Source organism: Vulpes vulpes, chromosome 10 (genome assembly GCF_048418805.1).
Source record: "Vulpes vulpes isolate BD-2025 chromosome 10, VulVul3, whole genome shotgun sequence".
Lineage (NCBI taxonomy): Eukaryota > Metazoa > Chordata > Mammalia > Carnivora > Canidae > Vulpes > Vulpes vulpes.
This window is the reverse complement of record NC_132789.1, coordinates 11868802-11876671: the sequence shown is the minus strand read 5'-3', so window position 1 is coordinate 11876671 and position 7870 is coordinate 11868802. Positions and strand designations below refer to the sequence as shown.

General features: G+C 44.7%; 1 long non-coding RNA gene across 1 annotated transcript; it reads right to left on the bottom strand.

Moving 5' to 3' along the window:
• Nucleotides 1–6193: 6193 nt before the first annotated feature.
• LOC112932906 (uncharacterized) lies at nucleotides 6194–7532 on the bottom strand. Its single transcript, XR_003237578.2, has 2 exons — nucleotides 7363–7532; nucleotides 6194–6720 (listed from the first exon to the last, which is right to left on the bottom strand). It is a non-coding gene; the product is annotated as an uncharacterized lncRNA (long non-coding RNA).
• Between the last annotated feature and the right edge of the window lie 338 nt (nucleotides 7533–7870).

Genomic DNA, 7870 nt, shown 5'->3' with positions numbered 1-7870 from the left:
CACGTCAGGCTCCCTGCATGGAGCCTGCTTCTCCCTCTGCCTGTGTCTCTGCCTCTCTCTCTCTCTCTCTCTCTCTCTCTGTGTGTGTGTGTGTGTGTGTCTCTCATGAATAAATAAATAAAATCTTAAAAAAAAAAAAGTATCTTTGACCTGGAGAAATTGCACTCAACTCCTTCGTTCATTGATCTGTCCAACAAACACTATTGAGAATCCACAATGTGCCAGAAAGATACTGTTTGAGGCATTGGGGATACAAATTTGAACCAAACAGAAGGTTTCTGACCTCACAGGACTTTAGGGAGGAAGACGGATAACAACTGAATGACCACGTAAAGGTACAATTCTGGTAAGGGCCATGATGAAGAGACATGGTGTTGTAGCAGGTGGGTAACAAGGAGTTCACACCTAATCTGAAGGGGCAGGAAAGCCTTCTCCAAGGAAGTAAGCTTTGAGCTGAGATCTGAAGCATGAATTCGAGTCACTCAGGTGATAAGGAGGTGGCATCCTGGGCCCTGTGGTAGAGGAAACATGGCAAGAAGAAGTATGAAAAAAAAATCAGGATGTCTTACCTCAGTCAGCTACCACTGTGAAACAGGCAATCACCAAGGCTCGGCGGTGGTAAGAAGCATTTGTTTGTCCTATGCTCCAGCTTGGTTGATCTTGGCTGAGCTCAGCCAGGCTTCGGTGCTGCAGACCTGATGAGGCTTAGCTCCCAGAGGCAGATTGGAATCCAGCCCGCTCCATGTGTGTCCATTCCAGGTGGGACCCAGGCTGAAGAGGCAACAGTTCTTCAGGGAAAACTCTGATGGGTAGTCGCAGAGGCACAAGAGGACACATAGAAACATGGGGTGTCTCGGAAAGCCTGGGGTCAGCACTGGCCACCATCATTTCTGCCAACTTTTGATTGGCCTAAACAGATCATCTGACCAAGGTCAAAGTCAAAGGTCAGGGAAATTACCTTCATCTCCAGTGAGAGGAACTGCCAAGACGCAAGGCAAAAGGCATGGAGGGAGGGGTATGAAGGTGTGGGTTCAATCATCCCATCTACCACAAGGCAAGAACAGACAAAAATGGCCAAGGACTCATGGCAAATTGAATCGGAGAAGAAGGCAGAACCAGATCCTGCAGAGCCTCAAAGTTCTTTTTAAAATTTTTCAGTCTTCCAATAAAAAATTAATTTATTAAAAATAAATTTTCAGTCTTGTCCTGAAGAGCAATGGGAAACTATGATAGACATACAGTGTGGCGGTGAATAATGATTCGATCTGGGTTTTAAAACCACCCTTGGGGTGGTTGTGGGGGAGCCCACTGAAATAATAAGTAAGAAATAATAAAAATCCTACATGCCCTATAGCTTCAGTTCTGCATGTGTTTCAAAGCATATGTGTGTGCAAGTGTCCACACTTGCGCATTTACATGCCCAGTTCTGCCTCGGAGAATGTGGCACCCTGGGATTTATCTTCCCACACATCTGAAGAGCAGCTTGTCTGTACATCAACTGGAACAGCAATTCTGCTCCATCTCTGGAGCTCCCAGATTTTCATACTTTTCCAACATGGAGAACAGGAAGATTTCCACATGCTTGACAAATGTCACTGGGTTTCACTGCCAGGATCCACTTTCCTTATCGCTGCCACTTCCCATCACAACAATCCAGGTTCCAAACATTCTATACTTTAAAGTTCGCCAAGGATTTTATCCACGGACCCCAGGAGATACAGCAGGAAGCTTCAGCCCCTTGCTAGGTCCCAAGGGATGGAGAAGTTGTCCGGCTGACTGTTGACAATGTCGGGAACGGCTGAGTCTAAAGCCAGCTATTTGCACTCAAAACCCAAGCTGGCTTTTCCACTGGCTTTCCTGTCATCAAACTCTGAATCAATAAGTCCAGCTGATGCTCTGTTTTCTAGAATTGTATGACCAGTTGGGACAGTGACTATCCTAAGAGGGATGTTCAGAAACAGGTCCTGGAACTCCTCCAAACACCATTGAACCTCCTTTGCCTCCAAACATTCCTGAAAGTCCCTGGCTTCCCTCAGTCAAGGGAAACATCCATCTTAAGGGTAATCAGCCAGGAAAAACCTGTTTGCCAGCAAAAATTCACTAGTTTTTACAAGGACACAGAAAGAGAGGGGCCATGGGATTTGAACTGCCATCAGCCAGAGGAGCGAGGACTACAGACTGACCTTTCTTCCACAACCATGAAACCACAGCTCAGCTCTATGGCTCAGTTCTGCACCAGGCCACCATGTGGGAGAGAAAGGAGCACGTTCAGTCGTTTAGTGGAACACAAGAAACAAGGCCAGCACAGCAGGACTGCAAGTTTGCAAAGCTGGGGTGAAAATTCAAGCCGCTTCTCTCTTGTCAGCCTTTCTGAACAGGAGGGGAAGATTTACTGCTAGCCACGCCTGACGGCCTTTTTTACAGCCATTGCAAATGGATTTGAGACAGCAGAGTAGTGGGCTGAGCTGACCATGGAGGGACAGTGCAAGGCTCATTTTAAGTCCCATCCAACATCACAGGGACCGGAAAGTGGCTCTCCTGGCCAGAGAAGAGCCAGAGGATTCAGCTGGAACCTTCGAAGGCCAATGCTCTTAAACACATGGCCAAATTGCTGAGGGTTTCAAGATGTAAATGTTTTCAGTACACTTGCTCAGCCTGGCAGTTTCTGTCCATTTAGCAAGATCTGCTTGCAGTGTAGGCAAAAGTCTTGAGGTCCGGTTGATGGGGTAGTGCATTTATTATTGATAAAGGCCAAGGGAAAATGGCTTGTGTCTGGGTAACACCTGGACTTACTGTTTATGTAGAGGATATTTGTAATTGCCCCCCTAGCTGCCATGTGCTACCATTTCTCTGTGGAGTCTCTTCGTCTCTCTTTCTCTATAGGAATGAGTCCTCCATTGTCAAATTCAATATGAATTCTTTAAAATATATTCCACGAATATAAATTCACAATAAAAAGCCATCTTTTATGTACAACATAATACGTTCCGGCATGAATAATATATTTCAGAAAACAAAAGGAATAATGCATCAGTGAAACCATATATGCATATGTAGGTATATATACACACACACACATATATCTGTATATATTTTATATACATTATGTATAATATAAACAGATAGTATATAGAATATATACAGATGGTGCATATATTATATACTATACATATAAAATGTATACTATATATTAATATAACTAGGATACCTATATATTAATATATACATATTAACATAACTAGAAAGATACACATTGATATCAGGAATCGCTTATGAGAAATGAAAGTGGGGAAGTTATGAGAAAGAATTACTTTTCACTTACCAATTTTGTACCTCTTGGATGTGATACCCTGTACATATAACCTTTTGAGGAGGAAATGGTATTTTTTTGTTTAAGTATAGGCCTGGGGGTGGGGGGAGAAGGAAAGTGATTATTATGAGAATGGTGACCAAGCTTTTCTATAGCTTTCAGATTTACACCATGAGCGAGTGTTTTGACGTTTTTTAATGAGAAAAAAATAGGCGCTTATTTGCCTCTTTATCGATGGCTACTGCACACATATGTGGTGCAAGTCCAAGTAGTTTACAGTTGAAAGGAGGTTCACCTCCAGCTCCGTTTTCCAAATTCAGCTCCCCATAGGAAACCAGTATCTCCAGATAAATATTTATGTGATAATAACAGTTTGGATTGTCTCCCCACCCCCACCCCCTGCCAGAGCATGGGCATAGTGTGATCTTGGGAAATACAGTAATTAAACAGATTCATGAAAAGGGGTGTGCATGTGAGGTGGGGAGGAAGAGAAGAGAAGGAGCACATTATATTTTACCGTATACTTTAAATATTTCAAGGCCGTCCAGACCTGCAGAGGCGCACCCCGGGGACAGCCCCGCCCTCAGCACCCACCAGCCCCCTGCCCAGATCTGCTGGGATCTCCTCGCCCCTGCCCACCTCCCCGGGATCTGCCCCCACTGCACCGAAGTCTGGAGCCCAGGGCAAAGGCAAGCTGACCCCATCCCAGGAGAGTGGGGTGGGTGGGGGTGGGAAGGGATGGGGAGGATCCTCAGAAGGAGACCTCAGACTGAGCAGCCCACACTGTCCTCACGCTGTTGTGTTTTTGTCCTTCCCCCTCTATAAACAAGTGATTAATGCCTCGCAAAGAGCAAAGAGGCACAGACACCCCTCCCCCGCAGCAAGCGCGCCCTGCCAGATTCCCCAGCCTTAATTCCGCTGTTAACACTCAGGCAGAGGGGTGAAGAGTAAATCCCCTCCTTCCCGGAGCAGACCTGCGGGCAATGTGGTTTGTTTAAAGTCTCTCTGCTGAGCGATTGACCTGCCTCCTGTTTGCTCCGAGGGAGGGAAGATTTTAAAATTAAAAATTAAACACACACACACACACACACACCTTTCTCTAATGAGGTTCTCCAGTTTGTCAGTTTGTCAAGCCTAATTGCAGAGGACCCCCCCCCCCAAGATGGACCCAGCAAAATCTCCCTTTCATTCTCCCACCTAGCATCAAGGGACAGTGGGGAGACGGGAAAGATGAACACTGATGGAGTTTCCACAGGCTCCTTTCTCATTGGGCTTGCAAGAGATGCCCTGACTGATCTCAGAAAAGAATCCTTGGGAAAGCTGGGCACCCCCCTGAATTGGGCAGACACACAAGTGCCAAGAATTTCCATGCACGGCCAAGTTTTAAAGATATCTTTAATTTCCATTTTAGGGGATCCCTGGGTGGCTCAGCGTGTTAGTGCCTGCCTTCTGCCCAGGGGGTAATCCTGGAGTCCCAGGATCAAGTCCTGCATCGGGTTCCCTGCATGCAGCCTGCTTCTCCCTCTGCCTGTGTCTCTGCCTCTCTCTCTGTGTCTCTCATGAATAAATAAATAAAATCTTTTTAAAAAAATTTAAAAAATTTCCATTTTAGTGCAGCTTAACAATACAGAGTATGTCAAGTCTGCAGAAGAGGTACATAAACTAGAAATTTGAGGATGCATAGATATTGGACGTTCTACTTTTAAGATTTTATTTATTTGAGAGAGAGAGTGAGAGAGACAGCATGACTGGGAGAAGCAGACTGCCTGCTGAGCAGAGAGCCAGACATGGGACTTGATCCTGAGACTCCAGGATCATGACCTGAGCCAAAGGCAGATGCTCAACCGACCGAACTACCCAGATGCCCCTTAAATCTTAGTTTTTAATGATGCAGAGTCCTCCAAAGAGATTTGAAAGTATTCCATCAATAAATGAAGAAGAAATGAAAGAAGCGAAATCTCACCATCTTGCAAACCCCTCATGACATAATGGGTCTATCTGGAAAAGGGTCTTCGGAAGCTGCTAATAAACCAAGAATGAGAAGTACAAGTATGCACCCCCTGATGTGAGCGTATGCTGCCATCTCTAAAGGGGGCTTGCCAAAAGAATCAATGCTGAATCCTCAAACATCTCTTTCTAACCACAGGTTGCAGGAAATATAAGGGACAGAAAACACCACCAATGGACACCACCTGGATGCAAACAGTAAGAGCCAGAATGATTCCATTATTTCAACTTAAAAATTTTTGAAGGGAAAAAAATAAGTGGAAGGTAGATGCATGAGATTCGTTACTCAAACACAGCGCTGACATCTTGTCCTCATTGTGACTGGAGCAAGCCAACGGTCACGAAATCATAAGAAGAGCGGAGACAATCAGGGAACATCGAGAACTAGCTGAATATTTCATAAGAGTGTGCAATCACGGTCCTTTGGGGTGTGTGTGATAACAGCATTGTGGTTGTGGGTTTGTTAATTCATTGCTATCTCGTGGAGTTACATACTGAAGTATTTACAAGTGAAATGATAGGGTGTCTGGACTTGCATTAAAACAATCCACTGTAGGGGTCTATGACACAAGATTGGCCCTGAGTTGATGATCATTGAAGCTAGGTGGTGGGCCTATGGAAGTGAACGTTGCCAGTCTCTCTACTTTTTTAATGTTGGAAATGCTTCATTAAACAAAAAAAAGGAAAGTGGAGCGCCTGGATGGTTCAGTTGGTTGAGCATCCATCTCTTGATTTTGGCTCATGCCATGATCTTGGGGTCATGAGATCAAGCCCCATGTTGGGCTATGCACTCAGTGCAGAGTCTGCTTGTCCCTCTCCCTCTGCTCCTTCCCCCTACCCTCAAGTAAATAAATAAATAAATAATTTAAAAAAAAAAAAAAAGGCTTTGAGACCATTAGCATAGACCATGAAAATCAGCAGATACTTCACCTCCACTCTGGACCAAATGCTGCCAAGTAGCAGGTTGGCTGAGGAAGAATGAAGAAATCTATTTCTTGGGCACTAACTCTGTGCCAAGCATTAGCATAAATTCTCTTTCATGAGTAAGTTGTCTTTCCTGTTCGGCAATTGTGGAAAATTAATATGATTGGTTTGATCATTATATGACCATTTTATAGATAAGGAATCTGAGGCTTGAGGAACTAAAACAACTTGCCATATGATGCCAAGATTTAAAAAAAAAGAAGAAGAAAAGAAAAGAGCCACTGATAGGCTAGGGCGCCTAGCTATTAAGTTTTTCTCTGTGACCTTAAGCAGGTATTTGTCCTCTCAGGCCTCTGTTTCCCTGGCTTAAGACTGGGCTAATGACTCATAAAAGTAAATTTTACTCTTATGTTTTCTTTTGCCATTCTTCCATTCCCTTCTCATTTCTTCTGTCTTCCCAGGAAAGTGTCCCAGGCAGCCTGGAATAGAAGAAAGAGAAACTGGGTCCTGGGTTCAAATTCTTGTTCTGCTTTATGCTATTAGCATGACACTCAACCGACTGAGCTACTCAGCAAGTCGCTTAACCTCTCTGACCCTCAACTATCCCAACAATAAAATAGGGAAGAAAACAGTATCTACCTGTGAGCACCGCTAGAATGATCAAGACAGCAGGTAGAGGGGCTCCAGGGTGGCTCAGTGAATGAGCGTCTGCCTTCAGCTCAGGGCCTGATTCCAGGGTCCTGGGATTGAGTCCCACATCCAGCTCCCCACAGGGAGCCTGCTTCTCCCTCTGCCTCTCTCTGTGTGTCTCTCATGAATAAATAAATAAAATCTTAAAAAAAAAAAAAAAAGCAGATAGAGAGTGCCCAGCTCAGAGTCCAGTTCAGAGCAGCTGTTCCAGTAAGGATGGGTGTCTTGCACCTGCCTCCTCTCTTAACGCTTCCCTAGTCATCCCTAGGGCTTAGTCCCACCTCCCCACGGGGGTTGGCTGAAAGGTCACCTTCTCAGTGAGGCCTTCTCTGACCACCCCTTAAAATGAAACCCCACCAGCCCCACTCATAACTCCCTTTCCTGATTTACTGTTTTCCATATGACCCACCACCATCAAACATTTATTTTACCTGTTTGTTAGCATTCTGTCCCCCACTCAGAGGTCTTTGCAGACAATCATTTTTGTGTTTGGCTCGCTGGTATCTCCTTAGCCTGAGACACACAGTAGGCCCTTGGTAAACATTTGTTGAATGAATAAATGCATACATGAATGCATGAATATAAGATCTGGCAGTGGTACCTTGAAGAGAAGCAAATAACAAAGCATAGGTCTTACACAAAGTGGCTGATCCATAAATTCTTTTGTGCTCGTTTTGTTGGAACCTTGGAATCCACTGTTCACTTTAAGCAACACCCAGTTCGCTTGAGGGAGTTCTAACAAGTTTCCAGCTTTCTTCATTCTGGCTTTCCCTTAAATCGTCCTCCAAGTACCTGTCCCAGTAGCTCAGAGGTCTTGAAACTGTATTTCACCAAGGACAGTGAGTGCCACTGTCCTGGGGCCATTTGCAACTTCCCTTGCCTGAGCACAGATGTTTGACTAAGTGCTTTGTTTAAAGGCAGATAAATGTATCAGCTCCC